The sequence below is a fragment of the Schistocerca cancellata genome, chromosome 3 (assembly GCF_023864275.1).
Source record: "Schistocerca cancellata isolate TAMUIC-IGC-003103 chromosome 3, iqSchCanc2.1, whole genome shotgun sequence".
NCBI lineage: Eukaryota > Metazoa > Arthropoda > Insecta > Orthoptera > Acrididae > Schistocerca > Schistocerca cancellata.
The window spans coordinates 268,110,589-268,126,066 of record NC_064628.1 but is presented as its reverse complement, the minus strand read 5'-3'; positions in this window follow the sequence as shown (position 1 = coordinate 268,126,066).

Below are 15,478 nucleotides of genomic sequence, written 5' to 3'. Positions count from 1 at the left end.
ACTTTGAATGGGTTCTTGATTTTATATTGTTTTTACATTTTCTACGATTAACAATAAAATCTGGCCTAGATCGCCAAGATTTTGGTTTCTAATTTCATTGAAAGTGAAAATCCCTTCTTCCTTCTTCTGTTCTGTAGAGAACTGGTAGATATTTCATGTTATCACTGGTATCTTCAAATTGAATTGCTTCAGTTTCTAGAGAATAAGTGGAAATGCTTTCTTGTTGACGACACATGGCGCGGTGTCATTTTCCGTTTGTTTGGCCTGTAAATTGTTGTGTTCGAATCATTCAAATTCATATTTTGTTTCAGAAGCACTATTTTCCTCATTTGGAGTATCAGTACCAGATCTGAAATACTCCTTGTGTATTCTATTATTGCCCTATCTTCCAATTTCCTGAATTGGCCTGTTATGCAAGAACATGAAGCCATAGAACAGAATATTTTATACGTAAATTTTCTGAAAAAGAAATTCAACATTTTGTGATTCTAAACAGTTATTGGCATAAATAACCTTGCCACGAAACTAGGGAACTATACAGTGCGGGAAAAAATAGTACACCCTTTAGAGGTTTTTAGTTAACTCAAGATTTGTTGTTGCAACAGTGCATATGGCGTACTTGAAATGATTACATTTACAGATCAATAGCACAGGCGGTTATGAGGTACCAGGTATCGACCCATGCTGAAACAGCTATATTAGTACGTGGTGTAGCCCTCACAGGTGGCAATGCAGGCGCTAACTCTGGCATGCAGTCGATAGTACAGATGGTGAATACTGTTTGCGACTCCTGCTCGACCTGTTAATTTAGTTCTGTGAAAGTTGACTGACGAGTCCCGCGAGTCACTTCACGCCCCATCATACCTCACACGTGCACGATCAGAGACAAGTCCGGAGGCTGTGCTGGTCAGGGAAGTTGCTGCACGTCTTGCAGAGCACGTTGAGTTTCACGGGCTGTGTGTGGTGCCAGCACTACCCTGGTGGATCACCTTCCTATTGGAAGAACGGCAAAAGAACAACATTCTGCCTTTACCGAGGGGTGGTTAGCATCCCCTCCAGAAACATCAAAGGTGAACGAGGGTTGTAGTTTATCTCATCGCAGACCATAAGGCCTGCGGTGGGGTTAGTGTATCTTGGATGAATGCACTCTATGAATCAGCGTTCGCCTGGTCTATGTCGTACACGCAAACTACCGCACTTGTGTATAGGTAGAATCTGCTTTCATCGAGGAAGACCGCGGTGCACCATGCCATCTTCCAGGTGATCCTCTGACCTCACCATTGGATCCGTGCGCGTCGCTGCTGCGGCGTGAGTACAAGACAGGCTAGAGGTGCGCGTGCCCTTAGTCACACTGCTAATAACCGGTTCAAAACAGTTTGTCACAAGCCTTCTTATCTGTGCTACGGTACCTGCACGATCTGCTACTGCTGCCCTTGTAATACGAGGGCTGTCCAGAAAGTAATGGAAACGAAATGGAAACGACTATGAAAATCCGATAAAGCTTTGCAAATATGTGTTGGGCAGTGTCTCTAGTATGACTCTAGGTAGAATTATGTCGCTCTTTTCATTCCGGAGCTCTTAGTGAGCGCGTAAAGATGTTATAGGAAATAGTGTCTCCCGCCAAGTACGAGGGCCTGGTGAGAATTTTCCCCTGAAGCTATGCAGCCAACATTACATAACTGTCGTGCGGTTTCTTCTTCAAGACAATTGTCAGCCTCATTCTGCAGGGGCAATGAAGATGTTCCTACATCGTTTCAATTGGAAATGTTTGGGTACCCACAATACAGCCCGTAATTGTCTCCCACTGAGTTTCATCTCTGCTCAAACGAACCGCTGGCTATGAAGGCAACATTTTGGCACAGACAACGAGCTTTAGGCCAGCGTAGAGAATTGGCGGAAAGCACTGGTGGATGCCTTCTATGATGAGGGTATTGGAAAGTTGGTACAACGCTACGACGAATGTCTGAGTCAGAGCGGCGACTACGTAGAGAAGTAGCTGAAAGGTGTAGCTAACTGTTACAAATGAAACATTTCTGATTTTCACTGTGATTTTCATTTCGCGATCAATCGTAACTTACTTTCTGGACAGCCCTCGTACAACGATCTTCGGGTACGTCTGCTACTACATGGATAGTCCAGTACATCGTTCTACATGTGTGTGAATGTTCACGCCACTGATACCAGCATCATTGCAAAACTGACGCAGCATGTTCAATTCGTGTGGCAATTCTATGAAAGGACTATCCCGCCATTCGGATGGTCACAACATGACGCCTTTTGAACTCGCTCAGTTGGTTGCAGGAGACACGAGTGCGTCTCCATGGCATGGTTTCCTGCTTCACGGTTTCACCACACTGAGAATTTTGGTAGTGAGCATTCCTTAGTAAAGGACAGACACAACGGCGCTGCGGTAGCTATGCCACTACGCTATCTGTTGGCGTACAACGCTGAAACTATTATCAGCAAATCTACTACCCCTCTGCTGTCATTTGCCGTCATCGGATCAAAATCGACGTCAACTTTCCAACTGTACTAATTTTTTTCCGAGTGTGCATGTAGACCAGATTATCACAGTAAGCACTCGAAATCAAGCACAGAATAACCATCTTCCGACGACAAACAAACAGTGAGAAGATTGCGAACACTGAGATTCAAACTGTTCTAGATCCACAGATAGTACATCTGTAAAAGCTCTGTTGTATGTTAATAATGTACCAAACTAAGAATAAACGCCGACCGCTGTAGCCGAGCGGTTCTAGGCGCTTCAGTCCGGAACCGCGCTGCTGCTGTGGTCGCAGGTTCGAATCCATGTCCATAGGTTAGTTAGGTTTAAGTAGTTCTAAGTCTAGGGGACTGATGACCTCAGATGTTAAGTCCCATAGTGCTTGGAGCCATTTGATTAAGAATAAACGCTATGGCACAGTCCCGCTAGGTTTCTAACGATAGAGAATATTTTATGCCCTTTTTTTAAGTGGGACACAGAATTTCCGCCAGGTCCCAAAGGGCTCAAGGGTGGTCCCGAACTCCTCCGAAAAAAATTCCAAAATTGTTCAGGGGTATTTTCTATATCTTTTGATAATTAGTATCCATGGTGATTAATATAATTATGATTTATTTTAATTAATACTCGTTTTATGTCCGCCCCAGGTAGCTGAGTGGTCAGCGCGACGGAATGTCATACTTAAGGGCCCGGGTTCGATTCCCGGCTGGGTCGGAGATTTTCTCCGCTCGGGGACTGGGTGTTGTGTTGTCCTTATCATCATCATTTCAACCCCATCGACACGCAAGTCGCCGTAGTGGCGTCAACTCGAAAGACTTGCACCAGGCGAACGGTCTACCCGACCGGAGGCCCCAGCCACACGGTATTTCCATGTACCCCATTTGTTTCTTTGAAAATACCTTGACAGCACTGAGAAATCATGTGATATGCAATCAACGAAATGAAGTGCAACAAACGTACAGATGCAAAAGTACTGTGATATGATTTCCGTTGCTGTGGCAGTAGCTGAGCCGCAGTAGCTGTGCCGCTCCTCCCTTGCATTACATTTGATAAACGCCGTACACGGAATGAATATCAGACAATTCATCGTCAGTAAGCCTTTACATACTGCTGTATAACACCGTTAACGTTCAAAGCCGAGACAGAAGCAAGATATACTGAATGCAAGCATCAGCGCCTATATTGGGCATAGCTGTTGTCAGAAGCAAATACCATGAATTTGAAGGCTATTTTTTCCTCAAGTAAGACATATAGCTCATACCGTAGACATGTGTATTGTTGTGCAGACATTCATAGTGCAGTTCAGGCAAATCTTGGGGTAAAAACTGCAGAGGAAGACCAAGGCTTTACTACAATAAGCACGTTCAAATGAATGTGGGCTACACTAGCTATGCAGAGATGAAAACCGTAATACAGAGATAAAGGTGGGTAAGAAATCAAACGAATTACAATCACTACGTAGCGAACCACCGGAGATAACGGGCCCCTTACACCAAAATTCTCAGTAAATATCCCCGAAGAACCTCTGAATTTTTTTTCAGATTTACCCCGTCTGGTCTTGAGGCCTAACCCATTTCTTCACAAAACTACCGGCCCCTGCGAATGTGATCGTCGGCACACGGGCCGTGCTGTCGAACGTCAACGTTTAGTGCGCTGAGTTCAATGAACTGGTGAATGCTCAGAAACGACGCGACTTGTGCACACGGTACGTGGGCTCCAACGTAGTATACGCGATCGCAACGCACTCCAGCGACAGTTGCGGGGTGTTCCTAGTTCATAAATCACACTGTTTATTGAACGGGTGCGCGTAAAATTCCCACGTTAGCTCTATTAAAACGCGCATTTCCTCCCTTGTCCATATGCTAGTCACGTTGTTCTGTATGTAAAATACACAAATAAAAACTTCAATATCCACGTACATGTTGTAAGGCAAAAGGGCAAGTACCATGTCCAAGAAATAGGGACACAGGCTTACAAAAATTCCATTACAAATAGTGCGATACAAATTTGCAGTAGTTGTCCACGTAAGATAAACATTATTTCATCATTCCCACATTTTAGTAAGACTCCAACGTCATTCTCAATCGATCACTGTTCTTACCCAGTAGCAGAATCTTTACAACATGTGAATTACAAAACGTAAAAGAAAAAGTAGCAAATTAATTTTATACAAGTAGCGCAAGCTGTCCTGTAGATCAAGCCAATCGAACAAACTCACTCCTAAAAAAAAAAGAACTTTTATTTACATAACATAAAATATTATGGTATATATTTATATTAAACTAATAACAAAGCATCAGAACCTATTAAAAACGCTAATGTTAGGGAAAAGAATTTAGACCTGACGAGTCGCGAACCACCGCCCTCTCACGCTCATAATTCAGTATCGGTGACTCTAAACCGACAACAAATCCTTGATGGCCAATCGCCGCTGGCTGAAAGCTTGAATCGTAGCTATGTTACTAACTGAAAATTAATTGTAACAAATTGTACCAAGAGCAATACGTTTTTGGTGGATCCTCAGTGCGTCGTTGCCTTCAAATGGCATATCTCATAAGTTAAAATAATTCTTTTGTCACGAATATGATGTCTCTCATTATTTTATTGCAACCAATCATACAGTTAATAACGGTTTTTCGGGTGACTTTCAATTTCTGGTGCTCAGAAACGGCATATATCCGTATAGGCTTGAACTGAATGCCAACGTGGCGCCTCACAATTCTGTGTTGTGCTGAAGGGTGATGCCATGTGGCGTTGCGCCATCTCACTGGTCAACGCTCACGAGGACGATCAGAATATCAGACATGCTAGCTATTGCTCTGCACGTTCGTAAAGACTCCCGAACGTGCTATTCCACGCTATGACGTCAGAAACTCGGCACACTCAAAGCTCAACGTTCGGATGCAGGGTCAGTGTGCAAACCGTTTAACAGGCAACAGGCAAAACATTTTCAGAATGAAAGTAGGAGGGAGGAGGGGGGGGGGGAGCCGCGCGGACCGTGACGAGACGCCTCAGACCTGATAGATTTTATTTTATGCTGTTGGAAAATGACTAACTTTGTTGTTAACTGTAGAATAGAGTATCTAACAAGGCTGGCAAGAAATGCTACTAAATGTAGGAACAAATGTGCATACGGTACTTTGCATGAACCAAGAAGAAGATAAAACAAGACGAGGATAAATTAGAATCGAAATGTCGTCTGACACGAGAATAACACGAGAATTTATTCGAAATGAAGATAAAAAGGAAAAGTTTGCGAATGGTGAAATGTATGAGATACTGCTCAAGACTGAAAGAATTGTTTCAGCATGTAATTAATTTTAATAAAGTCTTAACAAAAACCAAGTAAAAACTGTTAGGGAATGCGATGAAATGTCTTTAGCACTACAAAAAAAGCTAGTGATCCTTTATGTCCATTGCAACTAGTAAACGGCCGACACTGTCACAGATAGGCAAACTTTTACTGCCTAGACCGCAATTTTTAGTATACAATTAAAGTACAATGACTAATTACGGTTGTTTTCTACAACCATCTTCAGACTATGTAAATGGTAATAAAACTGTGAACATGCATTGAAAAACAACATCATTAGCTGTATTCACGCAGTGACATGCATTCGTATTATGGGCCAACAAGGCTCTGACAGTATGTAGTTAAAAATTTCGTCGTGAGCGAGCCAAATTCCAAACCACATTCTCACAAGGTGAAGGTAAGAAACAAGTAAAATGACCAGTTGCATCAGTAAAATTGCTTCACATGCCCATGATTTGCAGCTGTACAGCAGGTATTGCAGTGAGTACAGTATACAGGGTGTAACAAATATACGGCTTAAATTGCAGGACACATTCCTTGAACATGGGTCTGGAAACATTTTGTTTCCATATTACAACTCACTGTCTCCAATTCATTAATCATGGAAAACACACACGAACATAATGTACCAGCATGCCATATGCAACTCTTTCCCACAGGAGATTTTCGATATGCCCTCTGTGGACTTTGATAGATGCATCAACTGGCCGTCGCAGTGAATCTCGGATGCGCTGATGTATCACTGGAGTAGTGCGTATGGTTTCGCAACCTTCCATAATACGGGCACGGAGACTATGAACATCTTGTACTGGGGTTCCGTACACAAGAGCTTTCAAATACCGCCGCAAATAAAGGGCTAGTGAATTTAGATTCTGTCTATACGTCTGTCACCGAATCTATCAATTAGAAGCCGACGGACATTAAAATGACGAGGCGCGCATGAAGTAGATGTTTAGTCGCACAGCTAAAGCCACATCTGCTAACAGATCAGGTAGAAGATTCTCTACAAAATTATGATAACTCTGTCCGTTGAGCCTAGGTAGAAGGAAATGAAGCGCTACCAAATAGTCACCAAAAATGTCGGCCCAAATATTGACACAAAATCTTTGTTGATCACTTGGTTCAGTAGTTGCGTGAAGATCGACGTCTGTCCATACGTGCTGACTGTGAAAATTTACAATCTGATCACGTTGAAACGGCGCCTCATTTGTGAACAGCAGCTTTACACTGAAATCGGGGTTCAGATTTTGTTGAATAAATCATTTGCAGAAGAGTAACTGTACAGGAAAATCAGCTGCTGACAGTGCCTGCACACACTGTAAGTGGTATGGATACAGCTGGTTCTCGTGTAACACTCGCCAGACCGTCATGTGTTCAACATCCAGAGTTGCAATTACACGTCTTGCATTTACATTAGGGTCGTCGTCAACTGCATGAAGAATTGCCGCCTCCAGTTGCGGTGTCCTCGTCCTTCAGGGGCTCCCTTGGTCGCCAGTATCAGGCTTTAAATGGCCTATGTTCCCTAAGACAACGATAAATGGCTTCAAACGTTTTCCTGTCAGGGCACCTTCGTCCTGGAAATCCCTCCCGGTACAAACGTTGAGCGGGATCGGCATTGTCGTCAGCTAAAATCCTACATCAGATGGGCATCTTCCATCTCTACACTTGTGTACTCTGTCATTGCACCAGCCAAGTCAGTGATTAATTCTACGTAATAGCCTGTGTGCTTGCAACGGTCGTACTGACCACTGGAACAGTTGATGTCACCTGTAAACAAGGACTTACGTACGTCGCATGTCGACAGGGACGTGTAAAACAAAACACTGGCGGTGCACAACGCAACTAGACGTCACCAAGAGTGCATGCGAGGCCTACGAGAAAGACAGGCCGCGGCCCGTACGTCACGAAGGTAGTCCTGCGCTCGCTCGCCCAAATCAGCAGACAAACTACGTTTCTACACCTGTTAACTCGTCACTAGGCGTGTCCGTACAAACGAAAACTGAATCTTCTACTGGAATCCGCTATTATGGAGTCTTACTGTTATTAGTCTTATAATGATAAGTCTATGGGCATACTTATAATTTGTTACGGCTTTACTGGCGTACAATAAAATACAATCGTAGTAAAATGATCATCAGTTGCATAAGGCACCACTACCAGCATGTAATGAGTACTGTTAAGCAGAAGAGACTAAATGCTATAAACAAGCGGTTATACCATTTATATCGAGTATTGATCTTAAATTAAATTTTGCTGTAGTACTGTTAATCAGTAAGACTTCATAATAGCAAATTCCAGTGGAAGATGCAATTCTCGTTAGTACTTACACGCCCAGCTGCCAGTTAACAGGTTTAGAAACGCCTTTTGTCTGCTGAGCTGAGCGAGCGAGCGAGTTCAGGACCACCTTCGTGACGTACACGCCGCGGCCTGTCTTTTTGTCGTGGGCCTCGGAGTGCATGTTCCCCATGGTTCTAACGGTCTGTTCTTGTGTGTTCCCCATTATTAATGAGTTGGAGAAAATTGGTTGTAACTTAGGAACAAAGCGATTCCAGACAGATGTTCATATAATTTCTTCGTCTACATGTGAGGAATATGTCCTGCAATTTTTGCCGTACACTTTTGTAACGTCCTGTATACAACGATAACAAGAACTGTCAGCTGTTCCATGGAAAGAAGTGATCCAACATGGCGTATAAAATAGTCAGCTTTATAAAATGTATACGAGTCTTGCCGTGCAGGTTGGACTTGAGGCATTTTACTTTTAATGTCCAATTTGTGCACATTTTAGAAAGATGACAATTTATACGCCTTGCTGTATCACTCCTTTGTAAGAAACGCTATGGAACAACTGACAATTCTTGTTACCGTTGCATATACTTTTCCCACTGTAACATCTGCTATACCACTGCAAATCATGGGCATGTGAAGCAATGCATCTGGACATTTCCTTCTTTATTATCGTCATTTTGCGAGATGAAATTTTTAATTGTGTACTGTTAAAGTCTAGGCATCCCATAAAACGAATGCATTTCATTGCACGACAACAGATAAAGTTGGTGTTTTTCAATGCATGTTCACCGGTTTTTCGCGATCTGAAGGTGGTTGTAAAAAGCAACCGAAATAATTCATCGCGCATTAATTGCATACTAAAAATTGCGTCCTAGGCAGTAAAAGTTACTTACATAAAATTTTTACGTACTGAATTACGCTAAGACCGCTGTCTCCTCCCTGGAAATTTCAAGCTTCACTAAGATTATGCAATATATTTCTGTACTGCATTCCTCAGGGTGTGGTTGTTTTTAGCCACGAACTCCTGCGCTGGCACGGTTATTCCCGTTGAAACCTGTTACCTGTAATGATGTGAAAAGCAAAAAAGGTCTACAACGCAGAGAACAACTGTAAGAGTTAATAAAAAGCTCGTGTCACAAAAAGCCATCCGTAACGCCACACATAAATGAATCGCCTGCCGCTTCCCTCGGCTCTGAGGCGCGGTGCGTGTTGCCGGCAGGCACGACCCTGCCTGCTGCATTCCTGGCTGGCGAGCTCTGCTGGAATGTTCCTCGGCCGCTGGGGGTCTGGCAACCACTGTACGGCATGCCGCTGCGTCCATATTAGTTCCGGATGGCGGCAACTTATATGCTATCCAGAGATTGCTACAGATAGGAGCAACAAGACAAAGAAAAATTAAATTCCATACCTGCTATGTACTTCAATGAGGCAGTACTTCGGCATTACCTTAAGCTGCGGCTTAGCGCCTCTGCGTTATATCTCGGAAGACATATTCATCCTTTTATTTTATTCTGAAGTCTCAGGGTTTACCTTTCTCTGTATTAGCGATAGCACTACTAAATCGTCAATACATTTTTGTGAAAAATGTTAATTAGACTTATGGAATGCGCATCAACTTTAACACCCTGTCATCAGCTCCATCACTCGTACAGCTAAGAACACAGACAACAGCTGCGGACGTGACAGCTCTTCACACTCTTTTTGCCTATTACAATTATATTAAGTCTAAGAGCACGAAACGGTCGAGGAGGTAAATACAAGATTGAAAGCTCTAACCGTTCGTAAGGACTGCTCAGCAGCTTTTGCATATGACATCCGCTGTTTGAATATTCTCGTTTCACGTTCAGGGTTCACAGAGGCATTTTGCTACCTATTTACTGGCTCAAAGTAATATCTGTGCAGTCAAGTTGCGGCACCGCAAGGATACTCTCATAGGACCTGCCGACAGACGGACTAATTCTTTTTTTTTCTTTTTTTTATCTTTTATTGAAACATTTGCAGTACTACAAATACTGTCGTTATAGCTGACGTCTTTCCCAGCCGTGCAACGTTAGGTAAGCAACTACAAATTCTTCAAAAATGGCTCTGAGCACTCGTTCTCTCGACCGTAGCAGTCTCGCGGTTCCGGACTACAGCGCCTAGAACCACATGGCCGGCTACAAATTCTTATTTCAGTGTATTTATATCGGTATTACTTCACAATTTCACACAACATACTGTTTCAGGTAGCGTTTACGAGATCGTGAAAACGTGGTATCGTACTTCTATACTGACGCGAAGTAATGGCGAACTGATCGCTGCGGTGTTTTAGCCGACGGCCACCATCAGTGAGGAATTGAGATCTGCTTTGTCGACAGCCTCGTTACCTTTTACTGTCATAATTAAATAAATGAGGTAGAAGAAATTTTTAATTGAGCTCTGTAAATTAAAGTAATGTAAATGTTCAGAGAGCCCTGACGGCTGAATGACGGTGGTCGTGGTCTGTGAATGATGAATGGTAAACGCTCTGGCAGTTTAACCTGAAGGTAAGTAAATGTAACATATTGCGGATACACAGGAAAAGAAACGTGCTGTTGTATAACTACACTATTGGTGACTAACTGCTGGAAACACTAGCCACTGTAACATATCTAGGAGTAACTATTCAGGACGAACTTAAGTGGAATAACCAGATAAAACAAATATTAGAAGAAGCAGATGCCAGACTGAGATTCACGGGAAGAACTTTAAGGAACTGTAACTCATCCACTAAAGAAGTGATTTACGAGGCGCTTGTTCGATCGATTATTGACTACTATCTGCGGCCTTTAGCATGTAGGACTGACATAAGAGATAGAAAATATCCCACGAACAGAGGCGTGTTTCGTCACGGGATCGTTTAGTCGTTGTGAGAGCGTCATACATATGCTCAACACACTCCAGTTGTAGACGCTACAAGAGAGGTCTTGTGCATCACATAGATGTCTAGTATTGAAATTTCGAGAAAACATTGAGGTGTTATATTGAAATTTCGAGAGAACGATTTCCGGGGAGAGTCCATCAACATATTATTTCCTCCCACATAACATTTCGCATAACGACCTCGATGAGGAAATTCGAGAAATTATAGTTAATACAGGCGTTAACCGACAATCATTCTTCCCATGCGCCATTCGAGAGTGGAACAGAGGAGGAGTGATCAGTTAGTAGTACCAGAAGCAATGTGACCTGCTGAGTGCTGATGTAGATGCAGATGCAGACGTTCATACTGATGTTTGTATTTTACACAGAGTATAGCTAATCGATGTATTTCGTACTGTACACTTCACAATTCCTTGCGGGCACCGGGACATGCTTTCTTCTGAAGAAAGCGACCGTAGTTTAGCGCTCCATCTATTCTTGTCGTTTGCCAGCCGGAGTGGCCGAGCGGTTCTAGGCGCTACAGTCTGGAACCGCGCGACCGCTGCGGTCGCAGGTTCGAATCCTACCTCGGGCATGGATGTGTGTGATGTCCTTAGGTTAGTTAGGTTCAAATAGTTCTAAGTTCTAGGGGACTGATGACCTCATAAGTTAAGTCCCATAGTGCTCAGAGCCATTTGAACCATTTCACACATATCGTTTACCATCTGTGAAGTCGAGCTCTTATTTTCACTCGGGGTGCGTGCGTGAAGCGCCTGCCGTGTGCCTGGCCTCTGTATGTGAGCTAGCGGCGCAGTCTGGACGGACCGAAATATTAGCATAATTTTCTTATAATAGCATAATTTTCATAAGTAGCATAATTTTCAGTTATATTCTGTTGAAAGATCTATCAGATTACCCTGGGAAGTTCTAGTAGTACGTTAAGTCAAAGAACGGGTTCAGACCTTCAATTCTGGTGTTGAAACTGGAAGCAGTAGTCTAAGGCGCTGCAGTCATGGACTGTGCGGCTGGTCCCGGCGGAGGTTCGAGTCCTCCCTCGGGCATGGGTGTGTGTGTTTGTCCTTAGGATAATTTAGGTTAAGTAGTGTGTAAGCTTAGGGACTGATGACCTTAGCAGTTAAGCCCCATAAGATTTCACACACACACACACACACATTTTTTTTTGGAAACAGCAGTCAAAAAGCTGACATTTTAAATTTCACATTTAAAAAAATTTTCACGCAAGACAACACTATTATCCCATTGTATGACCTCCGCACAAGGCACGAATGAGAGATATCCGTATGAGCACACACGATACTGAAAAATAATTAAAGCTACTTAAAGTGATCAGGACACCAGGACTTGACGGAATGCTAGTTGGATTTTACACTGAATACGCCGCGGATTAAATTCATTTCGTAACTCATTTATTGAGAATATCTTGTGCTGTGAACAGTGTGACTAGACAAGAGTGCAAGTCAAGCGCGCTTACAATAGAATGAAAGATCGGATTCACAGAATTACGGAACAATGTCGCTGACGTCCCGCAGGTTCTTCAGCCTATTGTATGATCAAACGTTAGGACGTTCTTGGAGGAAAACAAGTGTCTTTCAGAAAATCAGTACGAATCTAAGAAAAACTACTTCTGTGAAACAGAAGTTTGTTACAAGTTGTATAGGTTAAATATCATCTTTTGCAACTGTAATTAAAGTCTTATTAAGACCACACGCGTTTCGCTTTATTCTAAAGCATCTTTAGACGTCACTGTAATAATATGGTTTAATCTCTCACAATATTATTTGCTAGGATCATGAACAGCTCCCATGCTTCACGTTAATAAGTTACTATTATGAATAGTATTACTTCTTATCGTTATTCACTTTTTTTTGTTCACGTCATTCTTTCTGTTCTTCCAGCTTTATTCGCACACATCTTGAAAACAGTAGATACAGGTAAGCAGATAGATTCCATCTTTCTATACTTCCAACCACGCCGTTGCCTACCAACCCGGACACGATCATACGGAATGTCTTATCATTCGGAATGTGTTCAAACATTTCTGATTGGCTCGATGAATATTTAACTAATAGAACTTGTTTTCTCTGCTCAGAGTCGTCCTGTGAAACGTCACCACCAATGAGATAAGACTAGCTTGGCGCTAGCCAGTAGTATAATTTTTATGTTTTTTTTCCCCTCAGGGGCTGCATAAAAATCTCCATCTAATTGTCTGTCTCCGCGCTTGCATTGTTCTGAGAATAACAAGGAGCCGGCCTACGTCAGAGCCCTTTTCTTTAACTACCAATCCGCGGTCTCTTCTGCAAAATTTTTTTGAAAGCAGTCAGTGGCCTCCACTCATAGCTGTCTTAGCTGTCTACACATGACCTTAATCGTTGTGAAATGTGATTTGTGTTGTGGATTGGAAAGACCGCCAACCCACTATGAGGAAGCCGAAAGGCACGCGTTTAAGCTCACGCAGGCTGGCGTGAGGTCTGGAACAGGACAAGGAATTGAGACTAGCAAAAAACGTACGTAGCTTCTGGAATACTTAACTTTAATGCATAATTGGTGAACATGGCTCTTGACGGTACATGTTTTACAGCATCAATAGTGTAATATTGCAACTTTATTTTTGTTATGCTGATGTGTAATATTGTAACTTTATTTGCTATGCTGATATCGTTGCTAATTGACAATGAAAGTGGGTTAAAAGCCGTGATCTGTCTGGGGACATTAACCGTGGATTACTGGGCAACTGTTTCATCAGATATTTAGCAGACTAACACTAATGATAATCTTTTAATAGTCATACAAAACCGGTAATATATATATATATATATATATATATATATATATATATATATATATATATATAAGGAGAATTTAAATAAAAGGAAAGAAATCAGTTTATACTTGGAAATTTATTTTAAGATTGTTCATTGGAATTTCAGCATATTATACGTGAGTTATAACTGAGCTGGTGCCTTATTTACGATTGAAAAGAATGTGAGATTGTAATCTTACAGAACACATAAACTATGGAGCCAAGATTGGGAGACTGGATACAACACTGCATTCATAAAATAACACACGAAGAACATTGAAACATAAGCAAGAAGAAATTAACCACAACCAACAGATTCAGTTTTTACCCAAAGAAATTACGTTCATACCACAATCCTGTCCGTCATGTAATTACCACACACTGGTATACTAAATTCATATTAACTCTTTGTGAAGTCTTCGCAAAAAGAATAGCTGAGGGCTACTTTGATGATTACACCACATGCTCCACGTGGTCAACTTGGTTTACACAAAGCGTACCACTCCACAATAATTTTGATAATTAAAATACATTAGATCGAAAAGCAATTGACAAAAGAAAAACCTTGAACTGGTTACTAACGTCTTACTATTAACCTGATGGGTCAAACAGTTATATAAGCACGTGGTAGTGGTCTCGCAAAGTACACCCCACGTGGGCTGAACATAAAGAAAAGTTGCTATATTGAAAATATAGTCAAGACGAGACGTTATAATCACACAAGCATTCGCATTTAAGATTGATGAACTTAGTTAGAGTTACTGATCAACACGTGGTTCCACTTTACTCACAAAGTAGTAACAAAGCAACTACCGCAAAATAATCTGAATTTAACACGAGAATTACACTCCGCTGCACTTTAAGATAGCATTAGATATTTTAGAGCTAAACCTGAAATCAAGGTGATTAAATTTTCAGTTAGGCTGAACTTAAGAAATCCATTGTCCTACGGACTTAACAGACACGCGCTTAGCCGGAGATCTTACCACTTCAGACGCTCGCCACGGCCACACAGCAACTGCCTACTTCCGAGCGTGCTTCCTGAGGGGTAGCTCACAAAGACCAACGGAAGTGGCCAGAGGGGCAGCTTCCTATACCAACATGACAACGGACGGACAGGACCATACTAAGGATGGAAACCTCTTTGCTTTTAGGAAGCGTAGCTACCTGTTCCGACGTTGGTCCTACTGTTCTCTAGCAGACAGGCTTGTCTGCTACCCTCAAGCATGCAACTAGAAATACATATGCTCATTCATCCTCTCACACAAAAGGGAAGGGGGATGACAGTATCTTATCATATACAGTATATAAAAGAAAGCGGATGTAGGTTCCGTATGAGACTGTGTGACATGAATTACATATAAGAATTACATATAAACTGTGCTTTAAAGTGTAGTAGTGTGACAGATCGTTCTTGTTTATGTGTAAAAGTAACACGTTCCACTGCTCAGTCTCCTCCCAGATAGTCAGAAACGCCACAGTACATTTAGTAGAGGAATTTATTCCATAAATGGCAACAGATTTAAGAAATTAAACATGAAAGGAATCCAACAGAGACCTTTCATAACCCCAACGCTCCGGGAAAAGACTGTGCAGGGAATTTTCTAGCCATGCTAGGACATTCCCAAGCAGGCTTCTCACACCCTACTTAAACCAAAAGTGTAAAAGAAAAGGC